This window comes from Panthera onca, chromosome B4 (assembly GCF_046562875.1).
Source record: "Panthera onca isolate mPanOnc1 chromosome B4, mPanOnc1 haplotype 2, whole genome shotgun sequence".
Lineage (NCBI taxonomy): Eukaryota > Metazoa > Chordata > Mammalia > Carnivora > Felidae > Panthera > Panthera onca.
This window is the reverse complement of record NC_138345.1, coordinates 92,570,136-92,594,512: the sequence shown is the minus strand read 5'-3', so window position 1 is coordinate 92,594,512 and position 24,377 is coordinate 92,570,136. Positions and strand designations below refer to the sequence as shown.

General features: G+C 37.7%; 1 long non-coding RNA gene across 1 annotated transcript; it reads right to left on the bottom strand.

Moving 5' to 3' along the window:
* Positions 1–9,818: 9,818 nt before the first annotated feature.
* On the bottom strand, positions 9,819–14,885 carry LOC132694098 (uncharacterized). The gene is made up of 4 exons (XR_013556556.2): positions 14,661–14,885; positions 12,790–12,858; positions 11,834–12,164; positions 9,819–10,270 (listed from the first exon to the last, which is right to left on the bottom strand). It is a non-coding gene; the product is annotated as an uncharacterized LOC132694098 (long non-coding RNA).
* Between the last annotated feature and the right edge of the window lie 9,492 nt (positions 14,886–24,377).

The following is a 24,377-nucleotide window of genomic DNA, read 5'->3' as shown; positions in this document are numbered from 1 at the left end:
GGATTGAGCCACCTAGGCGCCCCTAATTTGGGATCTTAATTACATCTGTAATATCCTTTCACTCTTGCCGTATAATGTAACCTAATCAAAGATGTAACTGAATCATGCATGTAACACCAAGGGCATAGATCACGGGGGCCATTTCAGAATTCTGCCTACCACAAAGGCACAATGTCTGATCCCTTCCTCTCTGGGTGAAGGAGATGGATAAGTACTGTCTTACAAGATGATATCTCCATTAGAATCGATTCATCAACCTCAGCTTACAAAAATATCATTTGTTAAAAGTTTTATACATAAAACTTTCCCTCCTTAACCCCTTTCCAGAAGAATTTTTTGCACACTGAAGGAAGGTGGATGGTATAAATAAATAACTTTCTTTGAGTTTATTATAAATTTACTTTGATTAGTTTTCCAGGACATTCCTTAAAATAACCTAGTTACTTTTGTCCTATGATCACCCATTGGATAAAAATCAAACTACTTACTGTGGCAAACTAAGATCCCTCCTGCACTAACCAAACCTAACATGTTGCCCCCATCTCGTCTCACTGCCTTCTCATCCCATCATTCTACTCCATGTCCCTCATGCCTCAGATCTCCGCACATGATGTACCTATATATATGGCCAGTTTTATCTGGAGTACCTTTTATATCTCACCCTCCACCCCCCACCTCCCACCAATCTGCTGGTATCTTCTCTGGTTCTTCAAGACCTGACTCTGTTATTATTTCTTTTGTGAAGCTCTCCCCAGTTTCCAAGTAGAAATATAAAAGCTGCAGAAAAAGGATTTGGGTTCTAGGTTTAGCTGGAGGGTAGAATGGGTGATAATACTGATCTGAACCCCTTCTGAAGGGTCCTATCTCATTCTGGATTTAAGTATGTTATAGAAAAAAATACTTCAGAAGAAAATAAAATGGACTTAGGAAATCAAAGCTAATCTAAAAATATACATGTGGACTCTTAACATGTTCTATCACTAAAGAGGTTGAGAAATAAATGTCAAATGTGTTCTCTAATGTCTGGGACTTTGTTCTTTTCTAACACTCCACTAAAAGGAGGCAGAACTCTTTAAAGACTAGGTAAACGTTTAACTCTTGTGTGAATGCAGGGATGCTTTAAACATACCCAGAATAGTGTTGAAAGGACAATGGAATCCATTTTGAGGTAGTTCCACTATCTAACTCAAAACCATTTGAGCATTAAAAAATAATTAGTCATAAACAAGGTTAGTTCATGATTCCATGAATCCATAATGATAGTCAAAATGGGAACAGGTGAAGTTCACAAAAGACATTGCGATGTGAAAGAAGGTTGAACATAATTAGATATGCTTAATTTTTATTGATTTTAAGAGAATGGTGGTATTGACATAGGTGAGTGTTTAGTTTCTTTTATTGGATATATGGTCCTTTATTAAATTTAGATCTTTACTTTTCCTGTATGTAGGCAAGGTAAAGAGAATTACGGGTAATACTAGGAGTTATGAAAAAGTAAGAAGCATACCAAGAATAAGAAAGGTTGTGAACAGAAGTGTAGGAAAACATGTGTAGAAATCGAGGGTTGAAAGGAGATAGATTCACCACATACCTAGAGTAAACTCAGTCTTTCATCTTCTAGGAAACAAAGCCTCTTGGATGATTGGACTAATTATCAAGAGATACTAACAAGCATAAATTGATCATAATGCTAACAAATCATGCCAGAATTGTTTATAATAACGAAAGGAAAACAGTATGTCTTGTGGGCCAAGTAAACCTTTAAGAACGTATCATTTCAGGAAAACATGACAGATTGCCAGAAACCAAAACTGTGTGAAAGATGTGGTCTTGGAAAGACCCACTGACAAGTACCCTGTGACTCTAGAAAGGAGAGAGGTAGGCAGGGAAGGCAAAAAAAATGGCTACTGGATTAAGTTTAAATCACTCTGGAAATTTCAACCAGGGCCCAGGATTAATTAATTGATAATAGCCTGGAAACTGTAACATTTGTCGTCTGGGACAATATTTCTTTCCCTGTTGGTTAAAGGTACCTTGACACTAGAAGGTCTAGACTAAGAAATATGAATAGGTGAGCCAGTAATTTTTAATATGCTAAATGAGTATACAACAGTAACTATCATTGTAACAATCTGTATTCTACTTTTCCTGTTAATCTACTTGTCTGCTCCTAATGTACAATATTGTTTATGTATGTATACTTTTAATATATTATCATCTGCCTACCTTTTTCTCACCCTTTTTCCATTCTTGTCAGATATAAGTGTAAGGGTCATAGCCTATTTTTAAACTGCTATATTGATGTATGACTGTCCAAAAAAGTGTAGATATTTAATGTATACAAATTGATGTGTTTGGAGGTAAGTATACACCTGTGGAACCATTGCCCCAATCAGTGCTATAAACTTATACATGATCTCCAAAAGTTTCCCCCTGCCTCCTTTGTTTTGTTGTGTGTTTGGGGTCTATTTTGATCACTGATGTATCCAAGAACCCAAGACAATACTTGTCACATAGTAGATGCTCACAAAATATTGAGTGAGTAAGTAATTGTCTCTCAAAGGTTCTTGTCTTTGTAAGTTGTATGTTTAAGGTTTTTGAATCATTTAAGAAAAGTCAACTCATTAGACTTGTAACTACATTGAAATTTTAACCAGTATCTTGCTGTTTGAGCCTAACACAGGTTGAAGGACATTTCCAAAGAGAGGGAGGGTATAAGTGGAGAATGGGTCTGTGTGCGTGTGTATCTGTGTCACATGCTGTTTTATGGCTAATCTGGCAGGTAGGATTATGTGCTAGCATAGACTTTTTGAGAGGGCAAGCCCTCTATGAAATGGATGCCTATAAAATTCCATTTTCTGGAGTTTTTATCCAGATGGATTTCAAGAGGGAGACAAAGCTCTTTACCCTTGGAGGGTGGGTCCAGGTATTATTTTCTCCTTTTTTCTTTCTTTCTTTCCTTTTTTTTGGCTGAGAAAACTGAAACTTATATACAAGTTAGGTGTGACAGGGAGAATATTTTTGGAATCTCTCCAGATGCATCTTTCTTTGTCGGTGAATTAGCTTCTCTCTCTGCAACCTGTCTGCTGCTATGCCTTTAGAAAAAGAGACTTACAAAATACCACCTCAGAAAATATATAAAAAGATGGTATGCAAAGAAGATATAAAAAGAAGTTCCTTATAGGTAATGGGATGTTTTCTCTTCCAATCTGTAGCTGCTAAGCAAGAAAGGAAAAGTCAGGGACTCAGGTTTTCAGTATATGCATCCTGCTCAGAAGGTTCAAAGAAGACTCCAATTTTTCCCCTATCACTGCTTGAAATTCTGGCAAAGGCTCTTTGCCAACATACGAAGTGATAGAATAACCGTGGTGTTGGCAAGTAGCTAGATGGATGAGGCAGAACTTTGACTCCTGGGGTTCTAAAAGGTCCTTTAGGCCTCAATGAGTGGATGTGTTGGTGCTTAGAAGACCAGAGAATTGGCAGAGGCCCGAGGATGCACAAAGAGCTGTAGTGGGAGAAGATACCCCAGAGGCAAATGGTCAGGACCAGAGTATGTGCCAGGAAAATATTCAAAAGCCCCATCTAGACCCAGTGACCCATCAGCTGGGAGGGGACCAAACTGTTCGCTGAGGATCTAGAGGGCTTTGTCATGCCTTGACCTTGCTGCCATGTGATCACATCAGCCCCCTCCTCCCCATTTTGGAAAGAGCAGAGGAAGAAAGGGGAAGTTGGAAAGAGAAGAACCCATTTAAAAGAGAAGAGATACTAATACCTAATATTGGCAACCCTAAAAAGGGTGCTTTCCATCCCCCAGTACCCAGTGAGGTGATGTTAATGAAGATGTATAAATCTATGATAGAAAATAAAGGAGCTGCATATTCTTCATACGTCTAGGTAGTATTTGGAGTTTCCAGCCCTGCTACCTGAGGGACATATTGAAGCCTACCCAGGTGTGAGGGGTGTAACTTCAGTCTCAGTCTGGATCCTTAGGACAAGATTCTATCCAGTTAGATCCAGTATTTAACATTTTGTTCTTGGATGTAAGCAAAACCTTGCTGCCCTACAAACAGTTGCTACATATAAACTAACTCAGCCTTGGAAAGTCCCCAAAACAATAGAATTCTGTAAGCATTGGAGCAAAGGTGGCATTCAAGATGGAGAAAGGAAGAAATCCATCTGACCTGAGTTCAGGAAAGGAGGAATGTGATCTGGGATCCTGAGGGGCACATGGGCAGACAAAGGAGTGATGGGAGTTGGGAAAGTGAACTCTGTTAAGCTCACGGTTGGTTTTGTTTTTTTTTTTTTTCTCGGTGTCATTTCCAATATGGACTCACAGAAGTTAGATGCTTAAAGCAAAATAATAGGATTAATTTCCGTGGGCTCACACTGAGGTCCTGGGTCAACCAAAATGTGATGAAGGCAAGTTTTGTTTTTGAAAACTCCACTCAACTGCATTAAAGAAGAATTTGGCTCTTAAAGGTATCACAGCAGTAAGAACAGTCAGAATTGGCAGATTCAAAAGATGATTTTCATGTATCAGTTAGAGCCAGGGCTCAACAGCTCTCATATCTACAGAAGAAAACTTAACCTTATGACTGAAGGTGATAAAGTAGAAATGAAATAATGAGCTCTATTAACAACAATAAAAAAAGACTTTAGTATTTTTTAGACAATGCATTTTGGGACTACTCTGAAAAAGTAAAAAAGCAACATTGCAATGATCTCAAATATGTGAGAACAGCATAAATAAGTATTCCAAATAACGCACGCCATCCTTCCTGACCCTGAGCCCTTATATCGAGAATACTTACACAGTTTTTGGCTAAATTGTCAAGGTAATTGTCTCAGCTCTGTAGTTTACTTTTACCTTTTTAGAGCGATTTGAAAGCATCAAGGGAGGAAGACGTGGTACACTGGTATTTCCAGCTATACAAGTGCAGTATTAGTCACGATCATCCTCAGACCAACATGGATGGTTTGGGATATAGAAATATCCTATTGATTCCAACTAACATAAACAGTTTCTCTCAAAATTCCTCATCTATGAAATGAACACTAGGTATTTTTATGCACTGTGGAGGAAATGACCTGAATACAAAGACCCAAGTAAGGTGCCGTGTCATGCAGAGGTTAGAGATAGACCAGTTGGGTCCAAGTCCAAGCCTCCTATCACCTGCCCATTCAAACTGTTTCAGCAAAAACTATTGGCAGAATTGAAATAACTTTTAAACCATTAAAATTAAAACCATTCACCTTTTCCATGTATGTATCAGTCAAAGAAAAAAAGGGGTGGGGCTTAGGTGAGAAAGGAAGTAGAAATAAGAGAGTTGGGGGAATGATGGTAAGAGGAATAGGAAAATTTAAATTTTTACTCCAAGTAATTTCTAACTTCAAGATTAAAATACCATGCATATGTAAGGAGATTTCATCAGCCTAACATCAGTAAGATGAACACTCGTTTTGATTCAGTTCTCCAGTTCAGGGCTGGGCTGGTGCCTGTGTATATGGACTCTCTCTCCATTCCCTCTGCACCCCACAGTGTGCATCTACTGGTCAGAGTGATTTAGAGACATGTTCATTGGTCCATACACAAAGTGAACTCAAAGACCTTGGCCTCATTGATTCTGGACTAGTTCATCCCTCGTTTTCTAGATTGGATTGCATTAGCCAGCCAATGATTTTCTTAAACATCACCAGGAGAGAAAACATCACAATTTATTACTTCCAACCTATTTCAGTGTTGAATGGAGTGCTTAATCTAAATCAATAATGTAATTAATAAATGGATGTAGGTGAGCACTTTTGAGAACAAGGTTGAGAATTTCATTCTTAACAAAAAAATAAATTTTTCCTCTTAATCTCGTCCTGGCCTCAGGACTTATTGTTTTCCCAATAAGTTTATTTCTGGAAGTAGCTAAAGAGAGATTTCAAACCACAAAATCAGAGAATCTCAGAAGCCAGTGTGCTTTGTTTGCCCTATTTCTTAATGTCTTATGCCCTCTGGTGGTAAAATCTGGGGACTTGCTGTGTTTTCACTTGAATTCTTCTCTCTCTCTCTATATATATATACACACAATATTTTTCTATGTATATTTTTTACCTTTTCATAAAGGAAAATGTTTTTAACATTTTTATTTTGAGAAAAAAGTATCCTTTTATTTTGAGAGGGTGTTAAGTTGTCCCTTTAAAACAAAACTTTGGGGGCACCTGGGTGGCTCAGATGTTTAAGTATCTGACTTTGGCTCACGTCATGATCTCACAGTTCATGAGTTTGAGGCCTGCATCTTCAGGCTCTGTGCTGACAGCTGGGAGGCTGAAGCCTGCTTCCCATTCTGTGTCTTCCTCTCTACCCCTCCCCTGCTCGCACTCTGTCTCTCTGGCTCTCAAAAATAAATAAACATTAAAAAAAATTAAAAGATAAAAAAATAGAAACAAAATTTTGTAACCAGAGATGGAAGGAGGTTGGAATGGTTTTTCTTTCTTTTTAATATACATTTTTTCAATTTTTTCTTTGAAATAGTTTCAGATTAACAAAAAATTACAATTGTATAAAATATAGTATAAAAGTTCCATAACCTTTTATTCGGCTTCCCTAAATATTAACATTCTACTTAAATACAGCACAGTTTTCAAAATTAAGAAATTAACGCCATTCCGAAAGGCAAGAACTGCAACTTTACCAATGTCAATGTCTTGAAGTTGTCTGTGTGCTCCTTACCAGTGCTCCTACTTTCCTCCTCTTTGAGGAATACACTAACTTGATTATTTTATAATTTTCTGGCTATTTATTTTTGCTTTCACTACATATTCATATATTGCTAAGTAATAAGTAACTCAGATTTGTTTCTTCTTGGGTGTTATAAAAATGATATTATACTGTGCGTGGCCCTCAGAGACCTGTGGTTTTCATTTAACATTATAGACCTACGATTCATCTCTCCTAAAGTATGCAGCTGTATTTCCTTCACTTGTGCTCATATATAAATTCTATGATGTGATTTGACAAAAGCTGACTTATCTATTTTCTCTTGATGGATATTTGGGTTGCTTTTGTCTGTTTTGTTTTATTGCAACTAAGAACAACGCAGGATCGTTCTTACATAGATCAACATCAGGAATGCAATATTTTGGGTAACCACTTAAATAGACCATAATGCCATGTTAAGATCTTGGGAGGGGGGAAGCTGATAGGTTAATAAATTATATTAATGTTTTTGTCAAAAGAAAAAAAATTACTAGTGAAATTCCTTACACTGACTAGATGAGAGAAGGAAAACAAACAAAAAAGTTCATACCTCATTCTCCTCCTCTTTGTCTACTGTGGCAGCTGTATCACTAATTATAGGGAACTGAGTGGGAGTCTGACAAGGACTGACTGATGGGTGATAGCACTGGACTGGACCAGCAAGCCACATAGATTTAAAAGAGAGTGAGTTTCACTGCATTTTACAGACTTCATACGCACAGAAAACTACACAAGATTTTTGGCTATAAAATTCATAAACGCTCAGTTCTGGTCCACCTTCCAATTTGCTTCCATGGTGCAACCCGTGTGATCTTACAGAAATAAAAATAGTTAAATGTCATCCCCCTTCTTTAAATCTTTCAGTGGGTTCCCCTGGGTCTCTGAATAAAGGCAGAACTTCACACGGCCCCTCCTTCAGTCTCCAGGTGCAGTTCCATGCCATGCTTTCCCACACTGACACTCTAGCCATAATGAATACCTGCAGTATTTCGTCCCCCTGCATCCCATCCAGACAGCATCTTCTCCAGGAGGCCTGTCCGAATCCCTGCCATATATACCCCTTGCGTGTCTTCTGGAGGGACTTGTTCTAACCTTCATTACATTCCATTTTATCCCTGAATTGTCATTAAACTCTTGAGGGTACAGACTAATGTTAGATTCTCGATCCTAGTGCCATGCTTTACATAGTAGGTACTTCATATGTTTGTTGACTGAGTGAATGAATAGATATCATTTTCTTACCTTTTTTGGCTTCTTGGCATACTCATCTCTCCTATAGGATATTTTTTTCTTCCTGCAGGGGAAATGACTTTCCTATATCCTCAGGATTGTCACCACCATGAGCTGTGGATGGTCATAAACTTTTCACACTTTCAAGAGAAACCTCAAATAAGTGACCTGAGATGTTTTTTAAGAAAATAATCACCTGACCTATTGTTTCCACTTTCTTTTCTGTATGGGAATGATTTGTAGCTGTCATTGGGATGAATAATCCCTGGCCTTTTATAAAATGCAAACCCAAAAATGTTCTTTGAAATCTGATCATGCCATTTCTCAAAGGCATCACTTTCTGTCAAAACCCTGGTCCAATCCTGGCAATTGATATGTTACAAGTATCAGATGTATTCTCTGAACTGTTTTTCTTTACCTTTGCCAGTGGTAAGAGCCAGTTTTTATTGAGTTCCATCTATGTGTCAGAAATTCTTCTGAATACATGGCATATGGATTACTTTACACAGCAGATTTAATTTTTTGCCATTTTACAGATGAAGAAGCTGAGGAATACAGAGACTAAGTATCTTGGCCAATAGTAATAAAAGGAATGGAACTTATATTTTCAGGGGAGCCAAATCCAGAGTTTATATTCTAAAATTGCAATAGATCACTTTCTTCATCAATAATTCACCCTACCATACCTCCTGGACTATGTAATATTGTTTGTATGCCATATACATGTGTACTGTTATCTTCCCAATAAGGTCTTAAGATCTTTCTTTAGAGGGAATGTCTTATCTCTTTAGCCTCCACAATATGTAGTATAGTGCTAGACACATTTCGTAAATACATGCTCAGTTGCTTTGCAAAATTTAAATTCTCCCCTAGTCTTAGGAAACTGTATATAGGGTTTTAATAAGTTAAAATAAAGTACCATATTTTAAAAATCTCTAAATTTGTTGATCTAAGAAGTGAATTTATGATATTTTTTATAATGCAATAAGAACTCAAGAAGGGGAGGAGATCTTCATGACATCACCTATCTACTGTCTCTCTTCTCTATCGGGCCTCTAGATGGATGTAATGGTGCTTTGATGATATTAATGAAACTGAGTGACTTTTGACTTATTTTCTTTGTAGCAACTGATTAATAAGCATTAATTTAACTCATTATCTTTCATAGCTTCCTCTCCTGATGGCAATGGCTGTTCTCTGAAGGAGTAGGAAGCTTGTTGTTATTGTATGAGGGTGTAACTGAATTCTTTTTCATTCCCAAGGTCACCCCCAACTAAGCTTGTGTACTCTAACTCTTGTAATGATGTGTGTCTTTGTCACCTGGAATGCCACCCAATGCCTGAGAGATTAAAATATTCCCGGATGCCACAGTGAATGGGGTTTGGGGAGGGCATTGTGTAACCAACCGTCAACTCCAAGGAAATAATAACTTTTCATTACCAAGACCCTCTTTCCTTCATGCAGAAAGACCCAGCAGGCTACCAGACTTGCCTGTACATGTCTGAATTTACTGAATGTATGTTTACAAAACATATCTGGTAAGTTACAATTCCATTAGTATTCTCTCAAACCAATGTAAAACTAAAGAAAGCAAAAGAATAAATAATCGTATATATTAAATTACTGCCTCAAAGCTTCCATAGTATAAGAATGTCTTGCCAGAACTTTTGTCATATTATTTTTTTATTAATAAGTACTTCTTGTTCTAATCATTTTGGATTACAAAAATACATGTTCATGGTCGAACTATTGGAAATCAGAAATGTATGTTTAAGTGTTTACGAATTCATAATCTCTTCACTCAAAGATACTGTTAATATTTTGGTATATTTCCTTTCTCTAGATACGTGGATAAATAGATTTGTAAGATAGAAACATAACTGACAAATATCTATAGATACAGATATAAATTTCCACTGACTCAACCTTATTTCATGGACATTTTTCCTCAATGACCTTTTTAAAAAAGCTTCAAAATGTCTATTGATAACTATATAATGTTCTATTTAATCTGACATTGCTGGATACTTTGATGCTTTCACTGAATTGAACACCAGTTTGTGCTTCCAAATCTTGATAAGAGAGGAAAGTCAGTCAGGAGCTACATAAACAGAGAGGGAGGTTTTCTAAAGGAACAAAGCAGCCTTCATCTGCCCAATAAAATCCTGGAACTAAAACATAAAGAAAAAGAAGTTCTTGTTTTGAAAGAGGCCCTAGAACTCAGATGCTTACCTGAGATTTATCAAAGCAATTCAAGTCCAGTGGAGCTCTGTTCATGTCTAAAATCTCTCACTGCTGTGCAAGGGTAGGAAAGTGACAAAAACACATCTGTATCAGATTTACAGCAACTTCATTTTCTTAGGCTAAGTGGCATATGTCACAAATACAACCTTACACACGGCTTTGGCTGCTCCTGGTGGTTACCAGCTGGTGGGAGGACATTAGGGAACAAAAATTGTAGACAAAATCAAGGGACGTTCTCTGAACCTTAGAATAGGCACAGCCATATTACCTCTCCTTACGCAGACAATCTACCTTGTCTGTTACTGTGTGAAGTAAACACCTGCTTTGAGGTATATTTACCCGGAAAAAAACTGGTGACTAATTTGTCAGCTGAAAGATCACAGACTGAAAGGAATGAGATTAGTCCTAAAAGAAATTAGGCTGAGGGATGTAGCACAAAAAACAAAAAACTTCACTTCAGTATTGTGTACAATGCAGCATGCAAGGCTTTTATAGCACAGAAGTGCAAATTAAAATATATACTATTTTATACCTGTTAAACTGAAAGGTTTAAAATGAATGTGGCCAAGGATGTGGGGCAATGGAAACTCTCACATGGTGCTGGAAAAGCACAGGGCAGTTATGTACTCTCTCGTAAAGCTGAAAGTATATATGCCTTTAAATGGAACTTCAGGAAAGCCAGAGAAAAATTAGGGTGTTTTTTGTCATTTTTAAAAACATACTGAGATATAAAAGGTGATGAAACTTCAGGGTTAAATGTCTTGCACCCTCACTAAGGCTCAGGAGAAAGAACATGGTGTGCTGGTGTGCAAGGACCAAGCAGTGGGAGCATCTTTCTCAGGCACAGGTAACGTGGGGTGCATTGTCTAGAGAGACTTTAAAAGCAGAAAGATAACCAACTAAAAGTCATTCTGCTTCCTTATTATCACCCTACGCTAACATTTCTAAACAATATTCCTCCCTGAATCAAAGTCTTTTGTTTGTCTAATTTCTTTACAATTATTGTGGTAATTGTATATTTTTGAACTACCTCATCCTTTCATTATCATTGTTTTCTATGGAAGTCAGTTCAGAGAACTTTCAGTGATTCAGTCAATCACTAATACTCATGAACTCAGCTACATAGTACCTCAGGGGATAATGGGATTGGAGGGAAATGTTCTAAAATGGTATATTATACCAAGCTGGTAGATAAAGGGAAGGAGTCAGTAGAATGGGAGAGATCAAAGAGAAGGGGTGATATATAATTCATCAAAGTCTGTAGGCTTTTGTAGTTGTGGTTCCCTTTGGTGACTCTGGGCCTGACCGTGACTGTGCTTGAAAAATGGGACAATAACACTTGTGAGGCAAACAGAGACATGTAAAGTGCTTGCACACAGAGGCTCGCTCCCTTTTGGCCCTTGGGGGGGACCCTGTAATCACTCACAGATGTTCTAGATGATGAGTGACATATAGACTAGCCACTTTTGTTACCCAGCTGACATTAGGCTGATTTCCAGACATGTAAGTCTATTCTAGACCATTCTGTCCCAGGCAAGCCTCCAGCTGGTCATGTGAGTGAATATAGCTATAATTAGCCACACTGGCCCACGCGAGCAGAAACATCCAGCTTACCTTTAGACTTGTGAGCAATGCTGTATGATTGTTGTCTTAAGCCACCAAGTTTTGAGGTGATTTGTGACACAGCAGTTATAAAGTCCTTGAGTAGATGAGTTAAGGATGTCGTAGAAGGCAGAGGAAGAAGAGACAGATTGATCTTGGATATAAGATAATATATATCTATCTACGTTCAAATCCCACCCCCCACCCAAACACAAACACTCCTTCTCCCGCTTCCCCTCAGGGTGAGGAAAAAGAATGTAGGCTCTGAGCTGCAACTGTCTAAATTTAAATCCTGGCTTTGTTCCTTGTTGGCTGGGTGGTGTTGGGCACACATCTTATTCACCTGTAAAATAGAGATGATGGTATTTACTTCACCAAGTTGTTGAAAAGATTAAGTGATGTATCATATTACCATGTGGATCACAATAAATGATCATAATAAATGTTTTAAATGTTAGCTAAGTAGGTACCTGAGTGAAGATATAGCATAAATTTGAGGTGAAATGATAGGAAAGGTTGAGAAAATATGTATCAGGTGACATCAAAATTTTTAGGAATACGGGATGTAAGATACCTTCAGAAAGTAAAAGAACAGTAAGAATCTGAGGATAAAGAAAATGAATAGTGGTGAAAATTTTAAGAAGGTAATTATGGAAGAATTTCAAAAAATGGTTGAGTGTCAGCGATAGTCTAATTGGAGTTAAAAAGAACAAATGCATCGAAGACACACTCGGTACAGTTCTGATTTTCTGCAACCGTGCTCGGTAGCTCAGGAGTAGAATTAGCGAGAACAAGTAATGGGATCGTTGGGTGGCAGATAAGCAAAGAAATGGGATCATGGGAGCTAATACTAGAGATAGTTGGCCATATAGCCTAAGTTGACCTGGAAGCAAGAGAGATCATAAAGGAACTGACTGAGAGAACAGAATGGGGTCAAAGGGCAAGGAGTAGGAGTCATATAGACCTACTTGAAAGCTGGAAGCTGCAGGGGTGTCTGGGTGGCACTGTGAGTGCAGGGCCTGACTCGGGGCTCAAACCTGTGAACCGCAAGATCATGACCTGAGCTGAAACCAAGAGTCAGACGCTTAACTGAGCCACCCAGGCACCCTAGAATCAATACATTTTAAAGCTAGGAAAGGTTTCAGAGAATACCTCATCCAATTTTCTCATTTTGCTGATGAGAAAATTGAAACCCAGAGACATTTAGTGACAGAACTGAGTGACTAGGATCCTGTCTGCCTTTGTCATTTGTTTGTTTGTTTGCTTGTTTGTTTTTTCCTGTGTCACATGTATGTCCAGAGAGGAAGTCAGGTTCCTCAGGACAAGGACTTCTTTGAATCTGTAGCATTTACATGTTGGAATTCTCAAATACTCTCCCCAGTAACAAGATGCTTTACCAAACTACATGAGACAGCAGGAAGAGGAATAAATTCTTGTGAACAGATTTTACAATTTAAAAAACCATTGTTTTTCAAACTCTTAGATGTATAAAATTTTCCAAACAAAAGGTATTTGAAAGGTTTTGTTTGTTATATAAGATATTCAGGTGTTTCCATCTTTAAAAAAAATTAAATCCAAGTTAGTTAGCATATAGTATAATAATGATTTCAGGAGTAGAACCCAGTGAATCATCAGTTACATATAACACCCAGTTCTCATCCCAAGTGCCCTCCTTAATGCCCATCATCCATTTAGCCCATCCCCCCACCTAACACCCCCCAGCAACCCTTAGTCTGTTCTCTGTATTTTAAGAATCTCTTATGGTTTGCCTTTCTCTCTGTTTTTATCTTATTTTTCCTTCCTTTTCCCTATATTCATCTGTTTTGTTTCTTAAATTCCACATGAGTGAAATTATATATTTAATCTTTCTTTGACTGATATTTCACTTAGCATAATACATTCTAGTTCTTCTGTCTTTGTTATTGCAAGCAAAAGGAAGTTAATCAGCCTTAGTTTTGTTCCTTTAATTTACTGCTACCGTCTTTAGGATGTATGTGGACCAATTCAGTCCAGTGTAGGTTACAGATACTTGTTTGAATCCCAGCAGAGGAAACTTCTCCCATCCAACCCTTTTGCCAATTAACTGGAAGAAGCTTACCTTTGGGGTTACTGATTTTAATTTCATTGTGGAAAAAAGAGCATCAGAGTCAATTTAATAAACAAAAATCTTTATGCAATTCAACCTAATTTGATAGTATGGATTGGGGAAAAAAGTGGAAAAAACAAAAGTAAATATGAAACTTGGGAGTTAAACCAATATTGTTGCCAGAAATTAATAATTTCTTCAGTTTCGAATTTTAATTCCAAAAAAAAAAAATCAGTCTATTACCCAAGATTATTCCTTGCTTGTAATATGTGATTTGTCATTCATTACCTTGAACAACTTATTCTCTGAACCCATTTGAAAACTGAGTACGGAGCCTGCCATTTTCATTCCAAGTCTACCTGTGACCATGTTAAGCACGGTCACAACATAGTTTAATCAAAGCTCACTGTGAACACTATCACAATTTAATCAACACTCTACATGATCATTTCAAGGTGGTAGCTCTGAAATTTCAGGACAAGCTTGTGAGCATCCTGAACTAGAAAAACTTTTCTAGTAATTCTTCCCTTGAGCTTAGTTGGGGCATTCCAGACATGCAGCCATCCTTCCCACTCTCCACTTCACCTTCCTCCTTCCCCTTCCTCCCTTACAACAGAGAAATGACAACCGCCACCCACTTTCAGTCAGTTCTCCTAATTCCACCCACAGCAGTCCAAAACATAAAGAAAACACATGTATTTGTTTAAATACATAACTTGCAGACAGCATTTTCACAGAAAAAAATATTCTCACCCTTTTGGTGCTAGTCCTCTGTGTATTTTTCTTCCAGACTTATTCTTCCCCAAATGACTACAGTTTTTGCTGGCATTTCTCTGAAAGTATATTCAAGACCTCGTTAAGACTCAGAAGGGCTCCCTGAATTTGCAGGCAGCTTCCTGTGGGGCTGACGTTTTTCAGAATGCAAGCCTGGTGTGCAGAAGGTGGGCAAGGTGTTTGAAAAAACAGGAAGCACCTGTAAATGTGTGACTTTATTCCTGGAAGCAGAAGGCTCCCTCTGAAATGGTTGTAGATGCTTCCTGCTGTTTCACCTATGAGCACTTTTTCAAAGGCTTTAAGTACTTTAAAGACCAAGAATGGGCTTCCAAATGGCAAGATTATTTACAAAGTCTGGTGTATCCCTGGGCATGGTGGAAATCCATAGCTTTTTAATTTTTTTTCCCACGCAGTTTTCTCCTTTTGCTGGGGATATTGATATGCATGTAAATTCAAGTAGGCTTTTAAAAATTATTGTTATTGTGGCAAAAACATAATATGATATCTGCCCTCTTGATACATTTTTAAATGTAGTGTATAGTATTGTTAATTATAGCCTGGATGGAGAATAGTAGATCTCTAGAACTGTTTCATTTTGCGTGACTGAAACTTTAGGCCCATTTAACAGCAACTCCCAGTTTCCCCTCACCAGCCCCCCGGCAACCAGCATTCTACTTTCTGCTTCAATGAGTTTGACCGTTTTAGATAACTCATTTAAGTGGAATCATGAAATATTTGTCCTTCTGTGACTGGCTTCTTTCACTTAGTATAATGTCTTCAATGTTCCTCCATATAGTAGCATATGACAGGATTTCTTTCTTTTTTATGGCTAAGATTCCATTATGCATATATACTATGTTTTCTTTATCCATTTATCTGTCAAGGAGCAGATAAATGTTCATTGGGTTGTTTCCACCTCTTGGCTATTGTGAATAATGCTGCAATAAACATGGGAGCGCAAATATCTCTTCAAGATACTGATTTCAATTCTTTTAGTTATGTACTTGTTATGCCCAGAATTCATGATCCCCAAAGACCACCAGGGAGCCAAGTCCAATGCAAAAGCAAAAGAGCCTTTATTCGAGCTAGCTCGAGCTCAATCCCCTACCTGCACCAACGCAGCGGTGAGATACCAGGGACAGAGAGCGAGTTTCAAAAGGACAAAGGTTTTGTTGGGGCCTAGGGGCAGTTGGTGAGGTAATGGCTATGGCCTCAGCCGATTGGCTGGGGAAGGGTCCCAGTCCTGTTAGGCAGGTGAGGGGGTGGTTACTCAAGGGGAGGAGGTGTGGTCAAGGTGAAGGACACAGAACAAGATGGAGTCGGCCGGCGTAGGCCCGCCCTTTCAGTACTCAGAAGTGGAATTGCTGGATCATTATGGTAGTTCTATTTTAAATTTTACAAGGACCCTCCATGTTGTTTTCCATAGCAACCGCACCATTTTGCATCCCACCAACAGTGCACAAGTGTTCCAATTCCTCCATATCCTCACCAACACTTGTTATTGTCTAGTGTGTTGTTGTCGTTTTGATAATTTTAGGCTGCTATAACAAAAATACCACAAACTAGGTGGCTTAAACAACAAACATTTATTTCTCACAGTTTTGGAGGCTTAGATGTCAAAGACAAAGACACTGGCAGATTTGTTGTCTGGTGAGAGTCCACTTCTTGATTCATAGAAAGTTGTCCGGTCACTGTGTCCCCACAGGTCAGAGAACGAGAGCTCTGGGCTCTTCATCTCCTGAGAGCACCAATCCTATCATGGGGGCTCTACTTCCATGACTTCATCCAAACCTAATTACTTCCCAGAACCCCTGCTTTCAAATAGCATCACAACAAAGATTAGGCTTCAACATATGAATGGTGGGGGGAGGGGAGTACACAAACATTTAGTTACTAGCAGTGACCATCTTAATAGCTGTGGTGATATTTTATTGTGGTTTGCATCTCCTTGATGATTAGTGATGTTGGGCATCTTTTCATATACTTGTTGGCCATTTATATTCCTTTTTTTTTTTTTTTTGAGAAGTTCAAGTACTTTGCTTAGTATTTAATCAGGTTATTGGTGTTTTTGTTTTTGTTTTACTATTCAGTTGTAGGAGTTCCTTATAGATGTTGGAGATTAACCACTTATCAGATACATAGTTGGCAAATATTTTCTCCCATTTTATAGATTGCCTTTTCACTCTATTGACTATTTTGCTGTGCAAAAGATTTTCAGTTTGATGTAATCCCACTTATCTATTTTTGCTTTTGTTGTTTTTCATGTCATATCCAAGAAATCGTTGCCAAGACCAAGGTCATGAAGCTTTCCCCCTATATTTTCTTCTAGAAGTTTCAGTTTCAGGTCTAATGTTTATGTCTTTAATTCATTTTGAGTTTATTTTTGTGTATGGTGTAAGATAGTGGTCCAGTTTCACTCTCTTGCATGTGACTGTCCAATTTTCTCAACATCGTTTGTTGAGGAGACTATCATTCTCCATTGTGTATTCTTGGGCATTCTTGTTGAGGATCAGTTGATCATCCGCAGGGGTTTATTTGGGGTTCTCTCTTCTGTTTTATTGTTCTATATGTCTGTCTTTATGCCAAGACCACACTGTTCTGACTACCATAGCTTTATAATAAGTTTTGAAATCAGAAAGTGTGATGCTATGTCTGTTCATTTTCAAGATTGTTTTGACTATTTAGGTTCATTTGTGGTCCCATATCAATTTCAGGAGTGTTTTTTCTATATCTGTAAAATATGCCACTGGGATTTTAATAGAGATTGCATTCAATCTATAGATTGCTTTGAGTAGCATGGCCATTTTACCAATAAGTCTTCCAATTCATGAACACATGATGTTTTGCCATTCATTTGTGTCTCTTAATTTTTTTTAGCAGGATTTTATAGTTTTCAGTGTACAAGTCTTTAATTTCTTTGGTTAAATTTGTTCCTATGTATTTTATTTATTTTTGATACTCTTGTAAATGGGATTATTTTCTTAATTTCTTTTCTGGATTGCTTATTATTAGTATATCAAAATGCAATGGATTTTTGTAAGTTAATTTTTTTTATCCTGCAACTTTGCTGAATTTATTAGTTCTAATAGGTTTTTTTGTTTTTTTTTTTTTGTTTTTTTTTTTTGGTGCAGCTTTTCGAGTTTTCTACATATAAGGTCCTGTCTTATGCAGAGATAATTTTACTTTCTTTCTTTCTAATTTAAATGTGTTTCATTTCTTTTTCTAGCCTAATTATTTTGCCTAGGCCTTTCAATACTGTGTTGAATAGAAATGGCAAAAGTGGGCATCCTTGCCTTTAACCTAATCTTGGAAAAAAGCTTTTAATTTTTTACTTGTGGGTGTGATGTTAGTGATGGGCTGTTTTATACATGATACTTTTATGCTGAGGTAATTTCATGCTATTTACAGGTTTTTTTAATGTTTTTTTTATGAAGAGGTGTTGAATATGTCAAATGATTTTTGCATCTTTTGAGTTATGTTGTGTTTTTTAACCTTTGTTCTGTTAATGTGGTGTATCACATTGATTAGTTTTTGTATGTTGAACCATACTTGCATCCCAGGAACAAACCCCACTTGGTCATGGTATATGATCCTTCTCAAGTGCTGTTGAATTTGATTTGCTTGTATTTTGCTAAAGACTTTTGCATCTATATTCATTAGGGACATTGGTCTGTAGTTTATAGTGTCTTCTGGCTTTGGTATCAGAGTAATGCTGGCCTTATAAATTAAGTTGGAAACATTCCCCCCTCTTCAATTTTTTGGAAGACTTTAAGAAGGATTGATAGGGGCGCCTGGGTGGCTCAGTTGGTTAAGCATCCGACTTCAGCTCAGGTCATGATCTCGCGGTCTGTGAGTTCGAGCCCCGCATCAGGCTCTGTGCTGACAGCTCAGAGCCTGGAGCCTGTTTCTGATTCTGTGTCTCCCTCTCTCTCTGACCCTCCCCCGTTCATTCTGTCTTTCCCTGTCTCAAAAATAAATAAACGTTAAAAAAAATTTAAAAAAAAAAAGGATTGATATTAATTCTGCAAATGTTTGGTACAGTTCACCAGTGAAGCCATCTGGTCCTGGGGTTTCTCTTTTTTGGAAGGTTTTTGATTACTGATTTAATCTCTTTACTAGTTGTAGATATGTTCAGATTTTTTATTTATGATGCAGTCTTGATAGGTTATTCATCTAGATATTTATCCATTTCTTCTCAATTATCCATTTTTTGGCATATAATTATTCATAGTAGTCTCTCATAATCCTTTTTTTATTTTGGTGGCATCAGTTGTAGTGTCTCCTCTTTCATGTTTGATTTGTTTGTCTTCTCTCTTTTATTTGTGGTTAGTTTAGCTAAAGGCTTGTAAATTTTGCTGATCTTTTCAAAAAGCCAACTCTTAGTTTTATTGTTTTTTTCTATTTTCTATTTCATTTATTTCTGCATTAATCTTTATTATTCCTTCTGCTAACTTTAGGCTTATTTTGTTCTTCTTTTTCTACTTCCTTGAACTGTAGAGTTAGGTTGTTCTATTTGAAAGCCTTTTTGTTAATTTAAGTATCACTATAAAATTTCCTTTTAGTACTTCTTTTGATGCATCCCAAAAGTTTTGGTATGTTGTGTTTTCTTTTTCATTTATCTCAAGATATTTTCCAAGTTCCTTTTTGATTTCTTCTATGACCCATCGATTGTTCAAGAGTAGGTTGTTTAATTTTCACATATTTGATTTTTTTTCCAGTGTTCCTACTGTTATTGATTCCATTTTATTCCACTGTGGTTGGAAAAGATACTTTGTATAATTTCAACCTTTTTAAGTTTTTTTAGTCTGGTTTGGTGAACTGACATGTGAGCTATCCTGGAATATGTTGCATATGCTTGGAACATGTATTTTGCTGCTTTTGAGTGAAGCATTCTGTATATGTTTATTAGGTCCATTTGGTCTACATTGTTCATGTACTCTGTTTCCTTATTGGCCTTCTGTCTGGATTTCTATCCATTATTGAAAGTGGAGTATTGAAATCTCCTGTTATTGTGCTGCTGTCTATGTCTCCCTTTAGTTCTGTCAATATTTGCTTTATATATATATATATATATTTATCATATATATTTATCATATTATTTGATCTTATGTTGGGTGTATATATATTTATAATTGTTACATATTCCTGGTGATTTGACCCTTTTTTTGTTATATATTTGTCTTTTGTGGAAGTTTTTAATTTAAAATATATTTTGTCTAACCATCTCCTCTCTCTTCTGATTAGTATTTGCGTGGGATATCTTTTTCTACTCTTTACTGTCAGCCTATGTGTGTCTTTAAAGTGAGCCTCTTGTGGATAACCTATAATTTTGCCTTCTTAAAAACCATCCATTCAGCCACATTTTATATATATATAAAAATGTATATATACATTTTTAAATATACATATAACATTTATTTATTTGTTTTTGAGCATCCCAAACACATTGTGCTGTGCTCTCAGCACAGAGCCCAATGTGGTGCTCGATCTCACAAACTATGAGATCGTGACCTGAACTGAAACCAAGAATTGAATTTTTAATCAACTGAGCTACCCAGGCACCCCACATTTTATGTCTTTTGACTGGGAAGTTTAATTAACTTATATTTCAAGTAATTGTTGATAAGAAGAACTTATTACTGACATTTAAAAAATTATTTTCTATCTGTCTTATAGTTTCTGGTTAAGGAATGTGATAGGCTCCCTTCTACACCTAACATTCAGATCACCAGTCTAGTTCTGGGACCCACACCTTAGGAGAGGCAATTTTGTCAGTGAAGAAAAATATCCCAATATGATAAAAGAAAGATCTGCAAATCATGATATTATAAGGAAAGGTTGAAAACACTGATAATATTTTTCCTGGAGAAAAAAAAAATATTTGCGGAGTATTCTAGTTGTCTTCAAATATTTGAAATTTGGAGTAGAATTTTAATTTTCCTCTATACAGATCTTCCCTGACTTATGATGGGGTTACTTCCCAATAAACCCACTGTAAGTTCAACGTATTGTAAGTCAAAAATGCATTTAATACCCTTAAGCTACCAAAGAAAAATACACCTAACCTACCAAATGTCACAGTTTAGCCTAGCCTCCCTCACACATACTCGGCATACTTACATTAGCCTATATTTGGGCAAAATAATCTAACATAAAGCCTATTATATAATGAAGTATTGAATATATCAATGTATTGAATACGGACAGTGAAGAACAGAATGGTTGTGTGGGGACAGAATGTTGGTTGTTTACCATCACGATCACGTGGCTGACTGGGAGCCACATTGCTGCCATTGCCCAGCATCATGAGAGAATATTATAACACATATTGCTAGCCTGGGAAAATTCAAAATTCAAAAATTCAAAGTACAGTTTCTATTGAATGTGTATTGCTTTTGCACCATCGTAAAATTGAAAAATTGTAAGTGGAACCATCATAAGTCAGGGACCATCTGTAGTAGCAAGTGTGAGTATTCAAGTAAATGGGCTGAATAAATAGGGGAATTGATTTTGGTTTAATATATGGGAGAAATTTCATTCTGTCTCCCAAAATGGCACGAGCTACTTCTTGAGAGAATATGCTTCTTATCCCTGGATGCTCCAAATATTGAGAGCCACTTATAAGAGATTTTGTAAGAAGGGATCATTATATAAAGGGTCGAATTAAGTGGCTTCCATTCCTTTTATCTCAGAGGTTATGCTTCTAAGAATTGTCACCTCAGATTTCTCAGTTTTCTAAATTATGCTTTTCCACACTTCAATTTGTTTAAATCAAGACCTGCTAGTGATTACAGAGCAATATCTATGTGCTTGTTCCAATGGCAAGTTTTGCAAACCCCCAGCAGAATCAATTTGGATTCAGGCTGACCCTGTGCTCCTCTTGTGCAATCGAATTCATATGCAGACAGTGGTGAGCTAACAATGGAGCAACACAGACAGTTGCAGCTCCTCTTGGGGAATAGGGGATGTGCCACCAAACAGGTGGCTTCTATTAATAGAGCTGCTGCCACCAGGGGAAAACAGAGGGAAATAAACCACCAAGGAAACGACTGCAGGTAGATGCGGTCAGTCTTGGAGTCCTCTGGAACATGGCCAGAGAACACAGTCCCACTAGGCCAGCACAGCAGCAAAGATTAAGTGAAAATAGAGGCAATAAAGCACTGGGTATTCTGTAGGTGTATCTGTGACAAAACTGATTTCCCTTTCAAGCTTTAAAGCACAGTTAAAAAAAAAAAAAAGAAATACAGAGGAAGAGGTTGCTTCTTAATGAGACAACAGCAGAGCTGCACTTGAGATAGTGACTTCCAAATTGTGAGTGAGCCTGTAAAACCCTGAGCACAGTCCATCCGACTACACTCAGTCTGTTGGCAGTGCGCTTTGGAGCCTTCCTGCCCCCATGCCTGCTGGAGCCCACATCTGATTCATCTGCTGAAGTTAGCCTCCAATACCATCTCCCTCTTTTCTTAAGTACAACGACAGCGGGAATGTTCTCTTAGAACGGTCCAGGAACAGGCTGCTTTGAAAGCATTAGGAGTTGATTTTAAAAGAATGGCAAGGAATGGTCAAGGAGGAAGACATATGAGAACATCTTTGGTTGGCAGCGGCTTTAATTCGGTCTGTGTTAATGCAATCTTCTTCAGAATCTCTGATCACAGTTGCATTTCCAAAAATCCAGATCCTGCACAACCAAAGCACACAAGGGCATTGTCTTAGTCCATTTGGGCTGCTCTAACCAAAAGCCATAGACTGGTTGGCTTATAAACCAGAAATTTATTTCTCACAGTGCTGGAGGCTGAAGTCTAAGATCGGGTGCCAGCATGGTCAAGTTCTGGTGACCTGGCTCATAGCTGGTACCCTCTCATTGTGTGGAAATAGGCCACAAATATCTCATGTGGTGAAAAAGGGTGAGAGATCTCTCTGGAGCTTCTTTCATAAGGCACCAAACTCATTAATGAGGGCTCCATCCTCATGACTTAAATATCTCCTAAACATCCCTACTTCCTAATACCATTATGTTGGAGGCTAGGATTTCAACATATCGATTTGCGGGAGGGGGACAAACATTTAGCCCATAGTAGAGATGGTGACACAGGGCCTATGTCAAGCAGTTCTCCCTGTCTCCCTTGAAAAATGAGAAATCATTAACAAGCCATGACCCCACAAGCTGTTCTGCCAAGTAAGTACCTTCTCTATTGTTTGTGATTAATATTACCAAAAAAAAAAAAAAAATCTGTGACCCTGTAAGTAAAATGCTGAGTTACCTTCCAAGTCAGATGGCTCCTCGCTTACTCTTTGCTGTAAGTAAACCTTGTGCTGCTGCAGAGGAAACATGGGAAGGTCCAGACACCATGTGGTTAGTGTCACCACAAAGCCATGATGGGTGCTTCCACGATCTCAGGGGGCCTAAGATGCAGTATTTCACTCCTGTCTAATGTTCTTTCCATGGAACCTGAGTCGTCAGGGACATCCCTTTGAAAAATTGATAAGCACAATAGTTTAGGTTCCAGGATACAAGAATTTCTGATCTCTTGTATTGGGATACTTAGGAAAAGTAGAACATAAAGATTGAGAATAGAAAATAATAGAGAAACAAAGTTTTGGGGGAGTATCAGAATTTTATGGGAGAGATTCAGGAAGACAAGGAAACATAAACTAGGACTGAGTTGTCCATAGTCTAGTACAGAAGTCCTCAAAGAAGTGAGGACGGAGAGAGCATGAAATTTAACTGGCAAGATACTGCCCAAATGAGAAGGCCCCTCCACCGTCTGAAGTAAAACTGACTTTCCATATTCTAATCACAATGAAAGGGGAGTTCCATGACACCATGAGACAGCAACCAAAGGGTTTGCTTGTTTGTTTTTCTGGCTTATTTCCTTGACCATTTATTTACTATAAAAGCAATGCTAAGCTAAAGCCAGATGTTATGCGTCCTGCTTCCATCCTCGTTCAAAAGTGACATCTAGCCATTCTCTCCCCCTTTTCCTAATAGAATCACAAGAGGCAAAGTAACACAGTCTCCAAAAAGACTTTGCACTAGAGTTTGTCTGAATTTGTCATTTTCTCCTCCCTCAGTATGGCCCATCTTCTCAGAAGAGGCACTCAGGTCTTGGATAATTTTTTTTTTATGTTTATTTTTGAGAGAGAGCATGAGCAGGGGAGGGGCAGAGAGAGAGGGAGACACAGAATCCAAAGCAGGTTCCAGGCTCTGAGCTGCCAGCACAGCCAAATGTGGGGCTTGAACTCACAGCCGTGAGATCATGACCTGGGCCGAAGTCGGACGCCCTACTGACTGAGCCACTCAAGCGCCCCTTGGATAAATTTCCTTAAGAATAACAGATGATAGCCACACCTTACCATTTTTATGAGCTTCTCAGGAGAAAGAAGAAAAACACTGCATACAGAATGTGAGGGAGATCTTTAAGATCATAAGATAATGCTGCTTTATTTTTCGATTATAGAAACCTACCACATGCCCATAGTGTAATATTTTGAAAATGTAGAAAAGCATAGAAGTAAATAAAAATTACGCATAACTCCATCATTTAAGAGGAATCCCCAGAGAGATGAGTCCTAATCAAGGCCTGTTTCTATTTGCCCTTAAGCTAAGAATGATTTTTACATATTTAAAGAGTCGTAAATAACCACCACCATCTCACATAGAGGAACATGAAACAGAGGCCTTATGTGGCCCACAAA